This window comes from Danio rerio, chromosome 7 (assembly GCF_052040795.2).
Source record: "Danio rerio strain M-AB ecotype USA chromosome 7, GRCz13ab, whole genome shotgun sequence".
Lineage (NCBI taxonomy): Eukaryota > Metazoa > Chordata > Actinopteri > Cypriniformes > Danionidae > Danio > Danio rerio.
Genome location: NC_141027.1, coordinates 39247868 through 39271527, shown reverse-complemented (window position 1 = coordinate 39271527; position 23660 = coordinate 39247868). Strand labels below are relative to the sequence as shown.

General features: G+C 34.0%; 1 protein-coding gene and 1 long non-coding RNA gene across 26 annotated transcripts in view; one reads left to right on the top strand and one right to left on the bottom strand.

Annotated features, from left to right (window-relative positions):
- Positions 1–23660, bottom strand: part of dgkza (diacylglycerol kinase, zeta a) — a 195478-nt gene that overhangs the window by 114961 nt on the left and 56857 nt on the right. The window lies entirely within an intron of this gene.
- LOC147836059 (uncharacterized) lies at positions 2458–6128 on the top strand. The gene is made up of 6 exons (XR_015496012.1): positions 2458–2596; positions 2903–2958; positions 3438–3497; positions 4307–4421; positions 4685–4796; positions 5890–6128. It is a non-coding gene; the product is annotated as an uncharacterized LOC147836059 (long non-coding RNA).

The window sequence follows — 23660 nt, the reverse complement described above, 5'->3', positions numbered from 1 at the left end:
AAAAAACCCAGAAAAAGATCCTTCGAAAAGGATCCTGGCCAAATTTTCCATTGGAGTCTCTGTCTCCTCTCTACTAATAATCTGGTGTGTAGTGTGCAGTCAGGCGCAATATGGCTGTCGGTGCATAATACATGTGAATGCTGCACACTGGTGGTATGAGGAGATCCCCCCCAAAAATGTGTAAAATGCTTATATTAAATGTAAGAAATTATTAAATTAATACTAAATAAATATTTTTTAAATAATTATTTGTTTTGCATTCCTTTTTTCATTATCATTTTATTACTATTATTAATCAATTAATTAATTTATTTATTTATTTATTTGTGAATGTGTATATATTTTATGGATCTGTTGGGATAGGTTGGGTGTTCTTTGGTCGGTATTTAATTTGGTTACTAATACAGTACTGTATGTATGTATCACATTTTTTTAAACAATAAAAGTATTTTTTTAGAAGAAATGCGGTAAACTTTTACAGATGAAAATAATAAACATTAACTCAATATAAGAAGTTTTTAAATTACGGCAAATTTTAATGTAATTTTAGCCAACACAACTGCCACTTGGTTTCCCTATTTCATGGGGACTTTATAGTCATTTTTATGCCATCAGCCTGTTGTCTTGTTGTAATGTCCTAGTTCAGCAAAATCATCTACTGAAGTCAATTGCAGATATACTGTAGATATTCATACATGTGTAAATCCATGTTTGCAGACACTCAACTTCAGAGTGTTTAAGAAGCAGTTTAGACCACTCCAGCTTTTTTTTGTAATGTCAATACCTGTCATCTGAAGACCACTTAGTGCCTTCATTATTTTTGACAGCAAAAAAGACATTGCATCACATTTACACCCACACCACATAGTGTGTTTTCTGTTTCTTCTTTTATTTTTATTTTTTGCCTGTTCTTTCAGCTTTGTAACTGTGTCCTCTGATTACCGTTGAAACATTTGTAAATGAGATTTACATCATGAAACATCAACTTGAAATAACATGTTTTAAATGTAATTAATTGGAGCTTAAGCAATAAAGGCAATGGGACAGATCACATCAGAGTTCTATGCTGATTTGAAACAGAATTTAATTGTGAGATCAGCAAACAGATTTCAGGATTGCACCATTCCTTTATATGCACTGTAAACGATTTCTGTTGTTTTCACGGTATTATACTGCATTTCTCAACAGTTGTTTACTGTATAAGCTATGCACAGTGTGTTACTGTATATATTGCTGTTTTCACAGCATGATAATGTATTCTCAACATTTCCATACTGTGAACATGATTAACAGTAGGCTACTGCAGATTTTACAATGAATTTTGGGAAAAAATCAGTTACTGTGCATCTAAATACAGTACTGCAAATGACCATGAAAAACTCTACACACACTTTATATTATTATTATGTTTATTTTTTTTTTTACAAAGTATTTTGTGAAGAAAAATAAAATAACCTATTTCTTCAGACTGTTCAGTGCATAAAGCTGTCCCCTGGTTTTCCATATTTGGGTGTACTGCACCTTAATTTTATAAGGTTAACATGAAATAATTAAATCATTTTTAATCAACATAAATTTGTGCTTAACCAAAACGTAAACTGGAACAAAAGTAATTGAAACATGAAACCAAAGTTAGCTTAAATGTCATAATGACCAGCCTGCTTTAGACGGATTCATGAGGTTAGGGCACCCGTCATCACCATGGAGGTCACATATCTCCGCATTTTCAAAACAATATTTTAAAATACCCACCATCTCTATAAATAAACCACAGACTTGAGTTTAAAACAACTACATTCCCGCATGAAAAACGGTTAAAACTAAATTTCATAACACATTCATTATAGAGCCATCTAAGACCGGGGCAAGTCTCACATGTCTAGCCGATTATAACCTCGTTTCGCCGGATACATGAGTGATGATGGACACCCTGGAGGTCAGAATCTCCGCTATCGGCAAAGCACGCTTACAATTTTCACATGATATCTATAAATAAACCACAGATTTAAGTTTGTAAGAACTACATTCTCGCATGAAACACTGTTAAAATTTCATTTCGTGACATATTAAACGCAATATTTATAATATTAGCTGGGCTTTCTCATCCGCCATTACCATTTGCTTGTTGATGTGAAATGAATTCTGGGAGAAAATAATATTAATTCTCAAAACACTTCAAACGAACTTTATTCGTATTGTCAAGGTCAGATATATGTAATAATTTTGCTGGTAAAGTGAATAAAAAACAATGTTACTATATTGTAATCAATTTCACGTTTGCACTGGTTCGGTTCAGCACTCGAGCGACTCTGAATCGTATTGAACCGTTTGCTCGGGAATTATTTGATCACACGTGTTCACAAGCACATTCAGCAATATGCAATTAGTGTATAATTAGTGTATAAATGCGTGTGGCCCAGCAGTATAACGAAATAGTAATGAATCAAAAAGGAATCTGTTTTTAGGCGGATTCGATTCTTTACTGTTCACTAAGGAGCCGATTCATAGAACCGAACGGACACGACTCGACATGCAGGCAACGGCTCTCCTAATTTGAAATTCACCTGTCATCTATCATCCAGCGAATTCATCCTCGGTAAGTGTTTTAAAGTCAAATTCTGTCCGTTAAAGGATTGTTTTATAAGTATTTCTGTGTATTGTGTGTGTAATTTAAAAGAATTAACCAAGTGACATTAGTTGTAGGTTCTTATGTTATGTCACGCTATCCGTTAACATACGGTATTTTAAACAAGAAATAACAGACGCCAGGCGGTCATTGTAGTGTTTGCGAGGTATTAGATACAGTGAGTTTATCTTGAGTGAGTTTTTGACCATACGTTAAGTTACCTGAAAAACATAACTTCAACTTATTGTAACTGCATTAATGAATTCTCTATTTCAGCACAACACTGAGATGAAGGCGAAGTCACCATGAAAAGTTAAACGTTTACCGTTAAGGTAAGCTCTGGTCTTCACATAACGTTAGTCATTTTGACTAAGCTATCATTATGGTAAAATTTTTCAACTGTAAGTTAGTTATTTAAACTAAACTCATAATGAAATGAGTCTTAACTGTTTTATTAAATGGAGCTGAAAATTCAATGCAGTTGAATTATTTTAAGCTAACGTTAATATTAACAAAATACATATTAATTGTCTATTTCTCAATAATGTTAATGAGCTTGATGTATAGTGTGTCATTAATTGTACATTTAATTTTTGGTGTTCAGGTGTACCTGAGGTGAGTGTACGTTCTGAGTACACAGATATAAGCCAAAGTCATATTGATCCTAATCTAAGAGAAATTGATGGGGTCAGGGAATGATTTGTGTACAAATGTATTTTAACCCCATACAGATTGGTATGGTTGTACCATATATTTAGATTAATTAATGTTAAGTCTTATTTTACTCTTATTATATTTATCTGTTTTTCAGCTACAGTAATTAATGTTGAAAAACTGATGCAACCAATCACTCCTCACTTGATTGTTCAAGGTAATGTTGATGTCTTCCTCATTTTGATTAGATTTTTAAATGTCAAGTTGTTCACAGATTTGTTGTGAGGAGTTTCATGTACAACCTCTTTTTCTTCTTCCAGCAGTTCCTAAGAAAACTTTAAGAAAAAAAAAAACATCTGGTGTTAAAACAGCCACGGCTATGCTATTTGCCTACCAAGTGCTGAGTGAATATTAGACAAACATTTTTTTCTTTAACTGTTGTCTTTGTGTTTATTAGCAATTTTACTGGGCATATGTGTTTGTTTTCAAACAGCCTGGAAACTGTAAGTTTAGTTCAACATGTTATTTTATGCTATTCATTTTTGTCTTAACAAGGATTGCATGTTGAAGCTATCGTTTTATAGTGGGAAAATGTAAAAGAGAATCACTGAATACAATGGCATAATGATTCTGCTTGTTCAAAGAAGGTACTTGATTTAGTTTTCCTCAAGCGACACATCAGTTTTTATGACTATTGCTTGACACTTGAATTGAAGGGACAGTTCACCCCAAAATGAAAATAATAGCATCTTTGGCATCCTCCACTTGTTTCAAAATAGTTAGATATTTAATTTGTTCCGTTGAACACAAACTCGTATTTTTTAAAGAAATTTGGTTCAAATATGGATGTCAATAGTTACTGGTTACTAACATTCTTCAAAATATCTGCTTCAGTGTTTAACAGAAATTCAAACTAGTTTAAAACACGTGGAGTAAATAGTGGCAAAATAGTAAACTATTCCTTTAAATATTTTATTCTGAGACTTATTTATATGTGTCTTGTCTTTTGTCATATTGTCCTTCTAGCCCAGATTGTGATGGACCTGGAATGCGACACCAGTTACTCTAAAGACAAGAACCGAATAAAGCACAGATGTGGAGGGATTTGCAGCCAAACTAACTGGAGGGAAGGAACCTTTAGGTAAAAGCACCTGCTTTATTTAGATCTGAAGTATTTTATTTGACATAGAGATTTATTGTTTTAATTCTAATTTAAAGCAAACAAGGTTGAGCACCCCTGGTCTAAAAGCTCAAAAATGCTGTTTCCGTGATAAGGTTAAATGTAGTTTAGAAATAGATTCATTAGGATCAATGCTTAAAGTAAACATTTTCTTCTCTCTGTAGACCAAACATGTTTACTATCCTCACATTTTAATAAATTGTTTCTGTTTTTGTTTCTTACAGTGTGGGTGAACATACTACCTGGATGTCCAACAAAGGCTGCACAAGAGCTCACTTGATAGCACACATTCTGTCCTGTCTACATCTCTGATGACCTGGAAGTGCTTCGACATCAGTGAGTAATACATCTTTATATTGTCATGCATACAGGATTTCTGTAAGCTTAGCTTTAATGTTAGTTTGTAATCAGCAGTGACTGTTTTAAAAAATTAAGTATTTAAATTATTCTCAACGTTTTACTGATGCTGTGCACAGTAACGTTATGATGATTTAGTTTGAGGAAATGTCACTAGAGGGTTTGTATAAAAATAAATAAATAAATAAATTGTATGAAATGACTCGATAAAATGTTTATTTGTCTCGCTGACATGCCATCACTGCTGCATATTAAAATACAGTAATACGAATTGACCGCAGAATATTACCACAAACATTTCATTTAGTAGGCTAGACTGCTCTTTAGTTCTCTACTCAACTTTAACACATTTCCTCGTGTCGCTGAGCCTCTCTGCAGATTTTGCCAAAAATGAATACTTAGTGATTACTTTGTTTTATGCAAACCAAATATCAGTAACTCATCATTAGCATTATTTTAAAAAATCACCCACGGCTTTCATGTTCTCTAACGCAATCTTATCTGTAAGTTAGAAGTGGATTTATACGTGTTAAAAGCCTAAAAGTATTTAATTAACATTAGTCACGTTAAATTAGATTATTTTTATTTATTTAATTTTAAATATGTAGCCTCTTAAAGTGAGAATGAACTGTGTTCACCCCTCTTAAATTCGTGGAAGCACTAGTAGTGTGATCATGGAATCAGATATTCGAGCTATACAGAGTCGGACATTAAGTTAAGATGAGACTTTGTTTTTTACACACCTGTGTGGACACCTGAATAGCAATCTTTAAGAACAATGCCCGCTGATCTTTTCCCCATTAACGTTAGTGTAATTGTGAATTGACAACAAACTGTATTTCACCAACAAAAACAATTAAAAAAACTGTTATATATATTATAACTGTTTTATATATATATATATATATATATATATATATATATATATATATATATATATATATATATATATATATATATATATATATATATATAAAACAACAGTGCAGTGTTTCGTTTCTGAATGAATTAAATGGTTTGAGGGATGATTAGTTTTTACTTCAGTGATTGATTTTGCCTGTCATTTTTGCAGGATCATCATCATGTTGCTGCCCTTTTTCACTGTCCCTTTCCACATCATTTGGCCTTCATCATTTCCTGTCTTGTAGCAGTATTTTCACCTGTTTTTAAAATTGTAATAATTTTTGATGCATTAATTGTTGACTGGTTTTAATGATCAATTGTTTATTAGTGTTCTGTTGCTTTGTTATATTGAATTATTGCTACTGTTTTAGCATGGTTTACACAATAAACCTTTATTTTGAAGTTAAAGTTTCAGTTTATTTATTTTTCTTGTATTTCTTGAACAGTTAAAATAACACTTGTGCAATTTTTGAACATTTTTACCCATTATAAAGTAGCACTATTAAATAAAATAAAATAACATTTAATAACTGTAAAATACTATACAGTAATAATAAAAGTAACGTTAAAATACCGTAGTTCTTCATGGTAAAAATGTACAATAAAATACTGTTTTCAGTTTTGCAGTATGTGTATCACTACTGTAATTGGTGTTACAGTAAAAATCAACAACAGTAAAATGATGTATTACATTTTACATTAAATGTAATACTAATGTAATTAGTATTACAGTAATGTTACCGTTTTATGAAATACAGCAGCTACTGGATAATTGTTGCCAGTAACTTACTGTTGATTTAACAAGAAATCGTTTACAGTGTGGGACTTGGTCTTCAATGAACTTTCAGGCGATGTTGCAAATATGGTCACAGAGTGAACAGACTTTCCTTGAAAAGGACTTTAAAAATAAAAAAGGGACACCCCACACACACACACAAAGAAAAGACTCCAAACCTGGAGTATGAGATTATTTTTAGTGGCTGTGCTTTTTTCCTTCTGTCCATTTATCTTTTTACAGATACCACTGAATAAGAGAAGAATGAACAGACATGGCAAGAAAGGGGCTGGTGACCTTATTGAGAATATGTGTGTGTGTGTGTGTGTGTGTGTGTGTGTGTGTGTGTGTGTGTGTGTGTGTGTGTGTGTGTGTGTGTGTGTGTGTGTGTGTGTGTGTGTTAATGGGGAGCAGGATCAGAGGCTGCTTCAGTGGCAGATGGCTGCTATTCCCAGTGGAAGAGAAGTGATGTCAAAAATACCAGTAGTTTGGTACCAAGCCGATATGCCTGCATGAGGAGAGCACTCATACTTCACTGTGATGTAGCCTTCAAACTCAAAAAAAAAAAAAAGCAAAAGCTATTGCTGAGGTAGTAAATTTTTCAAAAAATACATTTCTTTACCTTTCAGGTCCACTTCAGTAACTTACAAGGTAATGTGGACTTGTTAGGTACAAACATGTACACAGTAAAAAAAATAAAATCCTTTATTTTACTTTTTTTTTCCCGACAGCTCGGGTGCCAGAAAGAAAGTAAAATAACTGTCGTTAAATTACAGAAATTTCCTGTAAAATAACAGACGTTAAATTACAGAAATTTCCTTAAAGGTAAAATTCCGGTAAATTTCTGTAGTTTACATCAGTTATTTTATGATAGATTTCTGTAATTTAACTGCCGTTATTTTACTTTTTTTTTCTGGCACCCGAGCTACCAGAAAAAAAATTAAAACAAATAAGAATGAATTTTTTACAGTGTACCTTTTAAAAAGGTATCCCTCTGGCTTTTACTTTTAAAAGTGAACCTTGATTTAAAAAAAATTGCTGGTCTTGGCTTTTTAATAAATACATATATGTAATAAATAACAAATATATAAAAAGACAACATTCAAAAGATGATGTTGTGGTCCTTTTGGTCTCATGTACATGTCTTTGCTTTATAATTGCTTTAATTGATTTATACAAATATGATTTATCTCTACAGGTTTAAATAAAGTTTAAAAACAAATGTTTTACAACAATACAATGTATTCATTCACAATGCTGCATATTTAAAAATAAATGTAGGACTATTTAGTAGTACAGTGGTCTCCCGCCATAACAGTTCAACTTTGACAGTCTTTCAGATTTTTTTAGTGCAATTTGACATGCTTTTTTCTTTTACAGCTCATTGTGTTCTGCTTCCTGATTGGCTGTAGGCTATTATCAATCTTATAGGCTATTATCAATCTTCTTCGTGACATGTCTCCTGTACAGTATAGAAATCCGTTCAGCTTGCCAAATTGACATAAATATTTGATCCTAGCAGTGTGAATCTGAAGTGCTGTACTGTATGTTTGCGAGTTTTCTCCTCAGCAAACCCCAGAATGTCAACAAAACATTCTGCACCGTCAAAGAAACCCACAGTAGCACCCAAATGGCAGAGCAAAATGCTGACCATCACACAAAAAGTTGGACGTCTGGACATGCTAAAGGAAGGTAGAAGTTATGCAAGTATTTAAACAAAAGAGAAAAGTGTGAAAATGGTAATGCCTATCTGAGAAAATAGTGTAGTTTTACAGCCTTAAATCTGCTATAATAATTGTAAAAAATAAAGCGGACTACTTTCACCTATTGCAGGCTATTTTCAGAACGTAACTCCTGCGATTAACAAGGGACCAATGTATAGAAAATTAGTGAAATGTTACTGCTATTGGTGTCAAATACTGAATATTTGACATTGTACAAACCCTGTGGGAGGAAGAACAAGTGGAATGAAAATGAATGAGGGCAGGCACTTTACTCCTGATGTACCAAACACACACACAGGATACAAGATCCCCCTTTTACTGCACACAGGCTGTGTCAGCAGAACAGATGCTTTCAAACAGACATGGATACTTACCTATGACTGATGATTTAGCTGTTCAGAGAACCAGTAATGGGGGAGAAAGAGAGAGGAATATTGATTGGCTTGAAATCAAACTGTCCAAACACTAGTGATTTCTGTTAATGATTAGAGCAGCTGTAATTACAGCATTTCCAAACATGACATTTGATTCGATGGCACTGATATTTACTCTAGGCTGAAATAGGAGGAGACATTTATTCTTACACAGAAGAACCTGTTGGACAGGCAGAAAACACATTGCATGCTGTATGCCTCTTCTTAACCTTTGCTTAAACCAACACAGGTGTGCTCAAACACACGACACAAAAAGACAGCGCATGACTGTGTGCAGACGGCTTTAAACTCATCTACACTCTTTACATCTAACGAGGATGTGTGTCACGGATGTTATATACTGTGCAGTACATGAGGCCTTTTGCAGCTAATGGGAGTAAATTTGTTATCAATAACTCCTAGTAAAGCATGTCCTTCTACTGAAAGTAAAATATTAAATAGGCTTATAATTTTAGATAAACATATTAATATTAGACAGTTACTTCAAATTAGAGTAAATCAATACAGGAACATTTTCACAATATACATTGTACATTTCTTCTACACAAAGCTACTGTATATTAGGGCGGTGTGATTTGGGGAAAATATCTGAATGTGATCTTTTTGACAGATATTGCGATTTCGATTTGATTTGCGATTTAATTTTTGTAGTCAAGATTAAGCTCAATAACCTGTATTGTAGCTTCTTACTGTGCGTTCACACCGAAAGCGGTGAGCGCCCAAGATCACTCTGGCCGACCCTGGCGACAACACTGTCTGCCTTCAGCTCCGGCGGCGAGAGCGTCAAAATTGGCTACATTGAACTCGTATTTAAAGGGGCAGTTGAAGCATATCAGTTACATTACGGCATGAAACATGCTTTCTGGAGTGAAAATGTTGCGCACTTCTTATCAAATTCATTGAATAATAGAAGATCAATTTGCATGTGGTGGTGTGACTTTGCTCCAGTTAATTATCCAGTGTCCATATGTCTGAAATATCCTGAAGCAGCAATACTGTTTTGTACTTTCGCGTGAGAATCCCACTTTTTTAAAGATAAATATATATAACAGTAATGCACATCAGTAACTCGACAATAACCTATTTAATGCATGTTCCTGTGAGAAAGCATTGTAAACAATAGGTAATCCAGCGACCGCAAAAATCAAACCCCTGGGAACAACTGTGGTCGGAACCAAAGTTTACAGTGAATGTGCTCTCTGGACTGCTCTCAAGCGGTGGACTTCTTCATCCGGATTGCTTGCCTCCAAACAATAAAGTAAACTTGATTTCAACTCTCCTCGACGCCTACACCCGTGAAGATGCACTGCTCCTCGCTGCTTATGGCCGCCGGCTCTCATTGAAAATGAATAACTTCCGGGTACTTTGACGCTTTCACCGCTTTCTGTGTAAATGTATGGTTACTGCAAAAATGCAGTGAGTGTTAGTTAAAAAAATGAACTGAAAGATATCAAGAAACATTTATTCAAATTTGTTTTTAAATATTTAAAAATCAAACACTCATTTTTCTCTTCAGCAAATTGTAAACACAAATAATAATAATAAAAAAAGAACACTCAACAAATTAATATAGTTGATAAAAGCCTTTCTGTAGCTTATATTGTCTAAAATAAAGTAATTATCCCAGATTCTACACAAAATATCATGACGTTAAACCTACAGATGTGGTACTCCAAAATAGCTAAAATACGTGCAAGAGGGAATCGTAAATCTCCTATCCTGAATTTAGATTATTTTTTTTTTTTAATCCATCTTTGGTCACTGCATTAAAAGGCACCTTGTTTGGCGAGTGCGTTATGGCATTAGTTATCTCCTGGCTGGGGTAGCACCAGCTGTTTGTAAGTTCTGTCTTAAACTGAAAGGTAAAGTCCACACTAGGGGCTTTAAAACTACTAGATAGTTTGTAACTAAATTTGTCAACATGTTCTTAAAGCAAACTGTAGTTAGGTCGTAAGCTCTCCATAAAAGTCTGCTTATAGTCGCATTGGATGATGTAATATCCAACAAGAAGCATTTAAATCGTTAAACTACTGTAACATTCTGCAATTAATGCATCTATATAAAACTGTCCTGTGAAAATGAAATGACAAATTATATTTGTATAGTTACAGTCAGTAACTACAGACGACGCACATACCTGCATTGCGAGTCGTGAATGCACGCAGAATTCATGAGGTTATCAAAACGTTCAACTTTCATTTTGTGGTGGTGGTGGTGGGCGTTCCGCATAGTTGGGCTACTTAATTCTGATTGAGCAGATCGAAAGTGTGCTCACTCAATTGGCTAAGACTGTCACACACAGATGGCAGTCACCATTTGCTCTAAATTAAATAATATATATTTCATATCACAGCCACTTGCAATAAGCTAATCGCAAAGTTTCAAATCGCAATTGCGATTTGATTTCGATTAATGGCACAGCCCTATTGTATACGATTTGGAAGGTTGTGCAACGTAAGGCGAAATATACATTTAAGTATAACTATGAGTTTTATAATTAAAATTTCATCATAAAATAAATATTTTAATCATATAAACAATAAATCCATGCCTTTTCTATATCCATGGTTTCCGTTGTTGCAATTTTGGAATTTTGAATTAATTTTAAGGCACAAGTTTTGGTCAATCAATTCATAATAAAGATGTTCTGCAGAATTGCATGTAAAAATAATAAAAATGCTCAGTAATTAAGATCCAATGTCCTCTTAAGTGCAGGCTTTTCAATCACTTTAATCAAATAAATGATTGTGAAAAGATTGGTAACAAGAAAATCAGACAAACAGCCTGAACTCAAAAAACACACAAAAGTTCAAAACTACACTCACTAAACTTGTTCAAACTACTTATTTAAAATCAGCTGAAACAACACAATACTTGAGCATTTTGGGGAACAACGTAATTGTTTAAAGTTCAATGAATCCCTTAAATGTGTCAACTTAATCGATTGGTGTTGAGACAACATGAATGAACTGTTTGAAAGCATTTTTAACAGTGTACTAAAGGTAAACAATGATTTATTACATCAGTCAGCTCCTAGATTCAATCTTTTTGATTGGCTACTTTTATTTCACGGGACACACTACCTTCAGCCTGCACACAAGAGATTTGACAACAACTTACAGACTAGTATTTACTTCCAGTTTGCAATGCTGCTGCTGTCAGATTGAACACAGCTGACAGGCTGCTTCATCTGTCATATCGGCTGCTGCATCAGTTTCTTTGCGATCTCTTCATTACACTGTGACTCATTTACAAAGCAATCTGTAGTCAGATGCTCTGAAAAAAGTATAAGCATCCAATGCCATTAAAAAACTCCATTTGTTCAAGATGCATGGATACTTCTGAACTGCACAGATGTGCAAATGGGCTATTTATATCACACACATACTGTATAACACAAAGTTCTTATATTTCACTCTTTCAGTTGCCCTGATTCAACCACATGGAAAACGTCAGATGCTCTATATTGCCGTTCTATAGACATTGGGGCATGGGTCAAATATGGACAAACCCAATGTTGACTTATTTTTTCAATTAAACTTAATATACATTTGTTTAACCCAATGTTTGGTTTTTCCATATTTGACCCACGGTTGGGTTACAACCCAGCCTTTTTTTAAGAGTGTAAGCCAGGGGTGACCAACCTGGAGATCAACCTTCCTGCAGATTTCAGGTGCAGTTTCAGTTTGAGACCATTGGTTTAAACTTTCCATTGATGATTTGCTCTATAGACAGTTATCTACAAATATATTTGTCCTGCATGGTGACATCGAAGATCCCACATTATCAAAATGAAGATACAAAGACCCCTTAAATGATAGAAGATTATTTTTTCTTAATTTTCTTTAATGCCCGTATGAACTAAAAGCTGTAGCCATTTTGTTTTAATTTTTTTGTATTGTGACGCAGTTCCTAGAGAAAAGGAAATCATGAGAAAGCAGCGGGTGTGGGTTTTTTCCACAGCGAGCTGATTGGATAAATTAAAGTAGGCATTTCATTCAGAAAGATCAGGAAAAGGGTTTCAGGAGAGATTTTACAACGTAACAGATACCTCCTGCTCACGATTTCTGTTTATTGAGAAAGCGCTGTCAAACTGACAGTTGGAGGGGCGTGGTTAATACATCAGACAGACACAAACTGACATTTTAGCTGAAAACAAACAGGAAGTGCATTTTCAGATTTTAATTTTCAAATAAACAGATAAGGGCAGACGTTTTCTTTCTTAATGACATGCACAGATGAATTGTTTACCCCAAAACTAGCAACATGAGCTTACAAAATCAATATGGTTAGCTTAGTTTTGCTTGTATCTGTACTTTAAGATTTGCGAAGCAGTAAGTATAAATGCTTCAATAAATAACACACAAAACAAAAAGATAAATAAATAAAAGAATTATTGAGCAGCACCTGTGCACAGAACTCCAAGTCAAAAGCAGCGCAAGATCCTGATTCAAGTGATATCAGCAGTGTTCTCTGGGACACCCACACATACAGTTAGACTCAAACTTCACTTCTCACACTTAACCGTGCCGTTTTTCACAGCGTTGCGCCCACTATCCGTTCCACCCCTCTCGGTGAAAATGAATTGTGACCTAGCAGGTAACTTTTTCCGAGCGTCTCCCAGCACTGTGCTTCTACGCCCCCACTCGCTTCGGCTGCTGTATGGGGCCACCTGCCTGCACTGTAGAAACAAGAGCCTACCTATAGAAGGAAAAGGTTCTTCGCCTGCTAGAATCAATACAGTTAGTCAAACTATTTTATATACTGAAGTTTGATTAACTGCACAGTTGTACTAACTATATAGCTTAACTGTTTCACAATATTCTGAGTTTCCATTCTGTCAAGCATTTACAATTTATTTGAAATAGGCCATTTAATATTAAATACAGTATCAAGATAGATTCATTTACACTGATCTTCAAAAGTCTGGAAGTAGCAACATTTTTCACTGCAATAATACAAAAAATAAATAAATAAATAAAAATTTACAATTAGATATCTTCCCTAAATTGCACAGCCATTATATGTAACTATATGATGCTGATCAGCCCAAACCACACATAATCTGATCTTTTCTAATGTGATTTGGGCCACTACCATATGCAATGTCAATAAGTAAAAAAATTATGAACAAAGTAAATAAAACTTATATTGATAAAATAATAATGTAAACAATATTAATAACTAAATTTACACAATGCTGGAAAGGTCAAATATACACCTAATAGACAAACTCTATACTAAATAATATTAAATCTGTGTTCTTGGTCTAAAGAGGAGAGTATGAGAGTTTACAGATTAAAACCAAGTAGCTATTATGTTATGCTTCTTCAAATCTGGATAAAGCAACCTTACATATTCACTCCATTTGGTCAGCAAAACATTTTTAATGTTACAATAGATTTTTATTTAGTTTGAATGCTGTATTAACTTTCTAATTACCAAAGCTGCATTTAGATTACATAAGATTTATTTGTTCTCTTAGAGTGTGTGATAGGGCTGTGCCATTAATTGAAAAAAAGTGCAAAATAAAAAATAAAAAACAGGACAGTGCGGACAAGTGGGAAGATGGCATCTGCCACTTCAGAAGCATTAATAGATGAATTCATATCAAAGAAAAACAGCATGTTGGTAATACGGGAACATCTTGGTGTCACAGACACGGAACAAAAACAGTAAATTTGTAATAGATGTCGCAGAATTGTTGCCAGCACAAGACATACAACAACCAGCACCTAAAAAAGCACCACAGGCAGCTATATAAACGAATGCAGTGTGTCGCTAAAAAGTCAACTAAAAGTATTGCCAGTGACACTCAATCTAGTAGCAAGCAACAGCAAAGTACAATTTCAGAGTTGTTTGCAGCTGTCACACCATATGAAAAAAACATCACGAAGGCACCAGGAGATAACTACCGCCATAACTCAATACTGTTTACTCTAGAGAAAAATTAGTGTTTAATTTCTGAATATTTAAAAATAATTTTGAATAAAGTTGGAGTTTCTCAAATCTTTTCATTTCTTTTTATAACTTACACTGCAATAGAAGCTGCAATACAGAATATTGAGCTGAAGCTTTAAATTAAATCACAAATCGATTCAAAATTGCAATATCTGTTACACAAAAAAAATATATCGCTAATACATATTTTCCCTAAATCGCAAAACCCTATTATGTAACCTAGATTATTTTTTCCATGACAACATGAAGCTGATCAGCACAAACCACATGTAATCTGATCTTTTCTATTATGATTTGGGCCACTACCATATGCAATGTCACATGTCTTCTGAACAGTCATTTCGTTCATGCCACTTTTACATCATACTAGATCATCATTTTCCTTAATTGTGCAATGGCCCATCGCAGTCCACCAAATGTACAAATCAGTAGCTGTTTGGTCACTGGCTGCGATTGAGTTATACTGTACCACAAATAATTAAAAACATTCCATTCTTTCTTCTCGTGCTCCTCTTTATCCCTCTTATTGCCTGCAGACATATTTGTTGGTTTAGCATGGCACATCCCCATATAAAACAAAACACAAACATTGACTTTAGTGGCCTCTATGTTTACTTCTGTATACCAGCATGCTGTGTGTGGTCTTGGTGGTGTTCTTTTGCACATGCGGGTCAGACTGTGATCAGTTCATACTGGAGTCTGATTGAAGTGACTTTCATTTCATTGCAGTATGTGGATGGCCCATAGCGCTGGGCTGGGCATGATAAAAAAAAAATGTTCATATTAGTTGATACCATTGTTCATATTATCATGAATGTTTATATTAGTTGATAGAAACTGTTGCCTCTAAAAGAAAGTTTGAGAAACTGGATAGTTAATTTTTGAAACTGAAACTTTGTCAAAAGATGACAAAAATGTCAATAAAATGATAATTGTATAAATGTAAGGTACAATATAAATAATGAATATTTTTAAAACTTGCATCGAGTACATTTAAAATGACTGCTAACATTTTTGGTTCATGCATTGAGTGACATTCAATGATGAAGCTGGTTTCTTTTTCCCTGACTATGAGGATATGTACACACATGTAAATTAAGTGTAGTAAAACAATAGCACCATACATTTATATATCATGTATCATAGTATTTAGATCATTATCATACATTTATCATTAATAAACATGCACATAAAACCCTATTACAAAGTTTAAAATGATTAAATGCCAACATTTGGACAACAGTATCTCCAGTAGAAAAGGTATTCAAAAACATTTAAAATTGTAAAGAAATCAGTGTTTAAAAAAATGAATGAAGACAGCAGAAGTCAATGATTGATTTGAATTATTTAGCCTGACATTTTTACTGCTCCAAAATATTGTAAATGTTTCTCAAAATGAAACATATTGTGTTCAAAGGGGGAAAAGGATTTTTTTTCCCCAGATATTTAAAAATAATATATTTTAAAGCAGTGATCACAATACTATGAAACCATGATATTTTTATCCAGGATTATCATACCGTCACAATCTTAAACTGGCCCATGCCTAGTTGAGAGCATGCTTATTAAAGCCTTTCACCTGACTTTACAATAAATCAGAGAGTCATGAGGTGTGCTGGACTTGAAGTAAGGCCGCTTAAAGCGATCAGTGTATGACATCAAAAAACTGTGAGAACAATTTAGAATGTAGACTACTCCATGTGCTTTTTTTTGTCATACAGCAGGAGAAATTAGTCTGCACAGCACCACTTCAAGTCCAACATACATGTTAATTCAAGTGTTTGTCTTTTGTGCTTCTGTCAGTATTTAATCTTTTGTCATGAAAACAAACAATCTCATGCAGCTATTTGTGTGGTGAATGAATGAAAGATCCATGTGGTATAAATGAGCAATGAATAGTTCAAATTAGAGTATAGTTCCGCTTAGATTCATTCATTTATTCATTTGTTTTTTGGCTTAGACCCTTTATTAATTAGTGGTGAATGAACCGCCAACTTATCCAGCATATGTTTTATGCAGTGGATTCCCTTCCAGCTGCAACCCATCACTGGGAAACACCAATACACTCTCATTCACACACAGACAATTTAGCCTACCTAACTTACATATGGTATAGCATGTCTTTAGACTTGTGGATAAAACCAGAGCACACAGAAGAAACCCATGCAAACATGGGAAGAACATACAAACATAGAAACCAGCCAACTGACAACAGCACTACCCACTCCGCCACCGTGCCGCCTCCGCTAGTCCGCTTACGTTGTACTTTTTATACAGTATAGAACATTGACTGAACATGTTATCTTTTATTAAGAGAAGCTATATTTTTTATCATTATAATAATTAATTATAGTTAATATAATAAATATTACAATTAGATTATTATGATAAATATTATACCCTTTATAATATTAATACTTTAATAAAATATTAACCCTTTGTGGCATTAATTTTTGGTTTAGGAAGAAAAAAATGACAAATCATGTTCATTTTATTACAAAGATTTTTCAATTTAAACAGGCTAAAAAGTTAAATTAATCTTACATTATGTTAGCCGTGTGCTCAACCTGCATATGGTCCCAAAAAGGGCACTTCAGCCCCCAAAAGAAAGGTCAAAACCACACCCACCTCAAATTTCATTGGTCACCAACTTTTTATTTATCTTTTAATGTCAACTTTACTTAAAAAACTATTTAAAGAGATGTTGTGTGGGCCAAAAAAAGTAGTTTGTTGTCTGAGGGCAAAACCAGAGCAGGGGTGCCCAAACTTTATCTTATGAAGTGCCAAAAAGCACATTTGATTGAGGGTGGTGGGCTGTAAATATACCAAATTTCTACATTAAAGTATCCATGGTAATTTCCTTAATATATTAAGATTTAAAAATAAATAGAAAAAATATTTGAATCGTATTAATAATTATTATAATATCTTTTAACATTCTATGATGAACTTTTTATAGATTTGCTCATTGATGTCTTGTGCATCATCCTTTATCTTCCAGTAACAGCTTTTACATTTTTAAAAATCTGATTTATGATCAAATTTATTTCAAACATTTAAATACAGTTTGCTTTTTTGCAGCTCAACAATTAAAAGAACAAATGAACAAAAGGTTACTTTAAATCATAAATGACAATCTCTGTTAAAGGCATTCAAACTTCTCCCTTTCTTCTCAGATGGGATGGCGACTTTGGCCCGCGGGCCCTACTTTGGACATCTCTGTCATAGAGGGTTAACTGCCCAGTGGTAGAATAGCCTAACTAAAAAAAAATGTAATTGGACCAAACAAATCTAAGTTGCCCACTAATACCTGAGAAATGTATCGTGGTTTCCACAAAGAACATTTAGCATCACAGCAGTTTTCAAAAATGTACTGTCACAGGAATAAACTACATTTTATAACAGAGCAAAATTGCTCATAATTATTTAAAACTGTAATGATATTACTCACAATATTAGTTCTTACTGTTATTTTTTTCCCAAACAAAATGCAACCCAGGTCAGCATGAAACACTTCTTTAAAATTCCCTTTCCATTGGCCATTTTCTTATATTTCTGCATTCTGAGCTGCAGCTTATTTCTGATCTCACCCAGCATACCATGTAAGTCAGGATTGCAACTGAAGAGCAGTACGGCTTTGACATCACCCTGCATTCCTGTTCCACACTGCCAGATTAACATGGAGTGTCTGCTCTTCACAACTGCCTTCCTTTATTAGCTTCACTCCATATCTCTCTTTTTCTCTCTCTCTCTCTCTCTCTCTCTCTCTCTCTCTCTCTCTCTCTCTCTCTCTGCTGTTGAGGAAAAGACACACTGCAGTCTATAGCATGTGTATTCACATATTTGAAATGTCTACCTACTGTGCCACACTACATATCAAACATACAAATGAGTCAAGCTAGTTCACACACACACACACACATATGCTAAACAAACACTGTTGCACAACATGGCTATAAATAAACGTAAACACACACCGACTCTAAATGAACTGACAAAACCCTTCCTCTTCTCTCCTTCACTTCTCTTCTCTCTCAGTGTAAAGTAGGGCACTTGGCAGAGAGCGTCAGGCCGCGAGATGCTGACAGATGGACACACTTCTGCTGCGCTTCTGAATGGACAGTCGTGAAATGAAGTTCACAGAGAGAGAGAGAAAGAGAGAGGGAGAGGGGGGGGGCAGATCATCTTCTGCTCACACTGACCACTACACTGATCTGTCAGATGTACCATCACTTATCTTCTTTGTTTATGCACTGAGCTCAGTCCAGCTTTGAGAACACAGAGTTCCTCTGCTTCAAATGAGCAACTGTCAAACACAAACAGACGCACACACACACACATACATCTTCAGCTATCAAAATGATTTTAAGTGCACTTTCTGTCCATCATCTCCTTTCTCATCTCTCACCCTCTGATCACATGCACACACAATAAAATCTTCTGAAAATGTGCACTGGAAGAGATTCACTTCTTGTTTAGTATGCCTCTCTTGTCTTATTTTGCATTTAAATGAAATAAAATTCATTAAATTTAAAGATTGTGAGCGCCACGGTAGCTCAGTTGTTAGCACTGTTGCTTCCACTGTTGGTAGGCCTGTACGATTAATCGATTTTAAAACGGAAATTGGGATTTGAAAAGCTGCGATTATAACTCCTATAATGAGGGAGGCGAGCATGAGTAATAAAAAAAGATCCTAGTAACTAACCTTACTTAAAAAGCTTTAAACCCTATTTCACTACTTTGGAGAAAAGCTGTAAGCTCTCTTTTCTCTCTCTCTTTTTCTGCTTGCATGAGGTAACGTTTCGTATCATCTCTGCTCTATTTGAGGGGGTTTGATGTTTTTGATGATCTTAATTTGTGTACTGTAAAACCCAATGGTGCTAAAAACGTATGTACTATGTATCTGTGTGGTGTATACTTACAGTACTATGTTTTGCAGGAGGATGATGCAGTAATAAAAATAAGTTTTAAAAAAAGGCAATGCTCTTATCAAAATCAAGCCGCTCACACGGCAAACAGAGAAGACCACATTGTTGATTATAGTCCTTTCTTGATTGTATCTAGAAAAGCATTTGTGGCATTTTGTGGTAAAGATTGGGTCCAAAAGTGCCCAATCATGTAAATGTAAATGAATGTTTGTTCATGTAAATTAATGCATGAAAGGAAGTAGACCGTCTGAAATTGCATAACTCCTAGGTACACTCTTAAATATGCTTTATATTTAACAAAGGATGCGTACATGTCATAGCATGAAGTTGTGTGTGGGAGATTGACTAAAATAGGTGCCAGATTCAGTTCTGCAGGTGGCGGATCTGACTTATTCTGGGAAAGTTTAGCCTTGCCTGTTTGACAGCACAGCTATAGGCCAAATGAATCACAGCTGCATACAGCAGGCAACATATGGCAATAGTTCATGATAAAAAAACGTACACTTATCATGAATTTGTCTTCAGCCCTAAAGCTCAAGACTAGAGTAGCACAGATGTATCAGCTACCAATATTTATCAGCTATTTTTGATTCATTCAAAAATGTCAGCATACAGGCTACAGTGTGAAAAGGAGTAATTAAAAAATGGGTCCCATGAAATGAAAATAAGGTTTTTTAGATGTTAGTATCAGTATTGTTAGTTTCCATAAGCTAGTGTGCTCCAAAGCAGTGACAAAATTTGCGTATAGAAAATATAAATCTGATATAAACATGTAAAGCTTGTAGTTTGTCACTTCCACCTAAATGGATCAGCGGTTTTATTTATATCACCTCATACTTCAGTTTCTCAAATCATAACCAATCAAATGCTCTCCTTTATCTTACATGTCCCGTCCCCTCCAAGATACATGTATTGAATAAAAATACATATTTCAAAGCACTTCACAGGACCTTTAATAATGTACAGAGTTTAATTAGTTTTAATAACTCGTTTCTAATAACTGTTTTATCTTTGCCAGGACGACAGTGAATAATATTTTACTAGATATTTTTCCACATAATAGTATTCAGCTTAAAGTGCAATTTAATGGCTTATCTAGGCTAATTATGGCTTATAATTACCAATAACGATAATTAGATGAGTTAAGGTAATTAGGCAATCGAAACAAATATTGCTTAAGTGGGCTAAAAATACTGATCCTAAAAACTGCTTTTATTCTAGCCAAAATAAAACAAATAAGACTTTCTACAGAAGAACAAATACTACAGAAAACTGTGTGAAATCTCCTTTCTCTGTTAAGCATCATTTGGGAAATATTTGAAAAAGAAAATTCACAGGAGGGCTAATAATTTTGACTTCAACTGTGTTGCATAATTGTAAAATGAAATTTGTAGAAAGCATAGTAACTGAATAAACTCAGACTCACTCACTAAACTAAAAATTATCATTACAATAAAAAAAAATGTAATTAAATTCAATCCTTTGAAGGAAATTTAAAATTCATTACTTTAGGGGAGCTATACAGTCAAAAGTTTGGGGTCAATTATTTACTACTATTATTATTATTATTATTATTAAATAAAATTTTGTTCATCAAAAGGCAGCATTTGTTAAATGTAAAAATAATTTAAATAGTTAAAAACTTATTTATTAAATATTTATTTATTGCTTATTGTAGTTACAAATTAAATGATTACTCCAGTCATTGTTGCATTTATTTTGATAACCATTAATAATAATAATGATGGTAATAATAATAATAATAAGAAGAAGAAGAAGAAGAAGAATGATAATAATAATAAGAAGAAAAAGAATAAATTAATCACTGGAATAAATGATTAAATTAAACGATAAATTACTTTTGAACAGTTATTTTATAGTGTTATAACATTTCACATTTTTACAATTTGTTCTGTATTTTTGATTAAATAAATGCAGCCTTGGTGAGCAGAAGCAGCGTATTTTAAAACATTTAAAAATTCTACTGACCCCAAACTTTTGACTGCTAGTGTATATCTTATATGAAATGACATTGTTTTCATAGAATAAATAGTAAGAATATGGATGTAAGTTATATTGGCAACCATATCGATATCACCTGATAAGAGCTATTTTTTTATGTTATCGTTATTGGTCCGATAGTATTAGGCCAACAAAAAAATACAGTATTTCTTCTGGCTGTTTGGTAAAGTTAATAAAGTTCCGAGAGTTAAGGTTTTACAATAAAATCAAATGTTAACTGTATATATTTGGAATCATGCAACAAATTGTAAAATTAATATGAACATTTATAGCTTAATATATCGGCCTCCAAATCTAAAGAGTCATCAGTATTGGCCAAAAATGACATATCGGTGCATCCCTAATAAATAGTCACTGTAAGCTTAAGTGTGTGGTAACAGTCAGCTATACTGTACATAAACTGAACACACACACACACGTTTAAAAAAAGCACAAGCAGACTGAAAGGACATCAGACATTGACTAATACATGAGTCAGTGCTGTCAAAAGTTCCCTTCACATGGCTTGTGTGTCACACTGAGTTATATGTGGAGATGACCCAGATAGCTGGAGTCTGACATGATAAATGCATCTCCGCTGAGTTCCTCCACCCTGACACACGGTTGCCATGGTGACACAGACACTTCCAGGCCATGATCAGAAATATCCCATCGTGCCCTAAAGTACACTACGGTCAATGCGTTTACACACAGTTGCACTTATTTGTGCTTAACGTCATCGCTGATGTCGGAGATGCTCTAGATGTAAACTCAATCAAGCATTCAACAAAAAAAATAAACAAAAACAAACAAACAGCGGGAGGGGCTTCATAACTGTCTTTGGCTGAGATTGTTTACAAAGGCATGGAAATGTAAACACACAAAATGGCAGTGTAAACAAACAGAGAAACACAGAGAGAAAGTAGGGTAAGGTCTAGATGGGATACAGCTGCGTATACATTAATATAGCATTATTTTTGTGACAATGTACAACAATAATTAATATTATTTTACATTACTCTGAGGGGTAGGTTTAGGGTTGTGGTGTCACAATCTAATGGGTAATTAAGACAAATATGAAAATATAATTACAGTTTTTACATTACTGTAAGGTTTGGGTTTAGAGTTTGGTTAACCCCTAGGGGTCGAAGACCACGTATACATGTTTTGATGCGTGTTCTCCTGATAACGACGAAAAGAACTTAAGTTACACTTTTAGTTTTGATCGTACAGATAAGAGCAAAACATCAATCGAATCTGTTTAATGTCTACTTTTTGTGTACATTCACAATAACAACAAAAGTGTGTGCTTTTGCAAAATAAGGAAAACATACAGTGCAGGCATTTTTTCTTTTCTCTCTCTCTTCGCGCCAGTAAAATGCACTGAAACTCTGCAAAAACAAAACACACTGACATGAGACACATATCTTTAGAAAGCTTGAAGTGTCTACTTTTAAATGCAGCAAGTGCATAGGAAAAAAACAATGTTTGATAAAATAATCAGTATGAAATCAACACTATGTCTAGTTTCTCAGTCTGAGTTCATTAATTTTAATGCGACCACGCCCACGAGTCCACGCACTGCTTGAATACATTAATACATGAGAGAAAGACATAACTTCATAAAGCTTGAAAGGTGAACTTTCCAACTCATTTTGAAAACAAATGTTGTCTCGTTAGGTTATCTATAGAATTTTCCCGGCAGAGCGCGTATCACGCCGGCTCTTCCCATGTCCGCCTTTATAAAAACAAAGCTGCTGCCCACACCCTCAAAAACAAAGACAGCGTGCTAGAAAGGTTGTTTAATTTTTATTCCCATGATTAAATTGAAATTATGACCCATTTAACCTGGACGTTACAGAGCTGATGTTAATAAATTACAATTAATGGGTAATTTAATAAATAATATGAATAATGCTCTATATGATTAATGTTTTTACATTACTCTGATGGTTGAATTTAGTGTTGGGGTAGGGGTAGACATTAATAAAATACAACTATTGGCTAATTTAATAAAGAACGTGTATAATAAATAATAATATAAAGATTATAAATAATATATACAATAATCATATAAATAATTGTCATTAACTTCCGGCCGCAACCATATCCCTTCC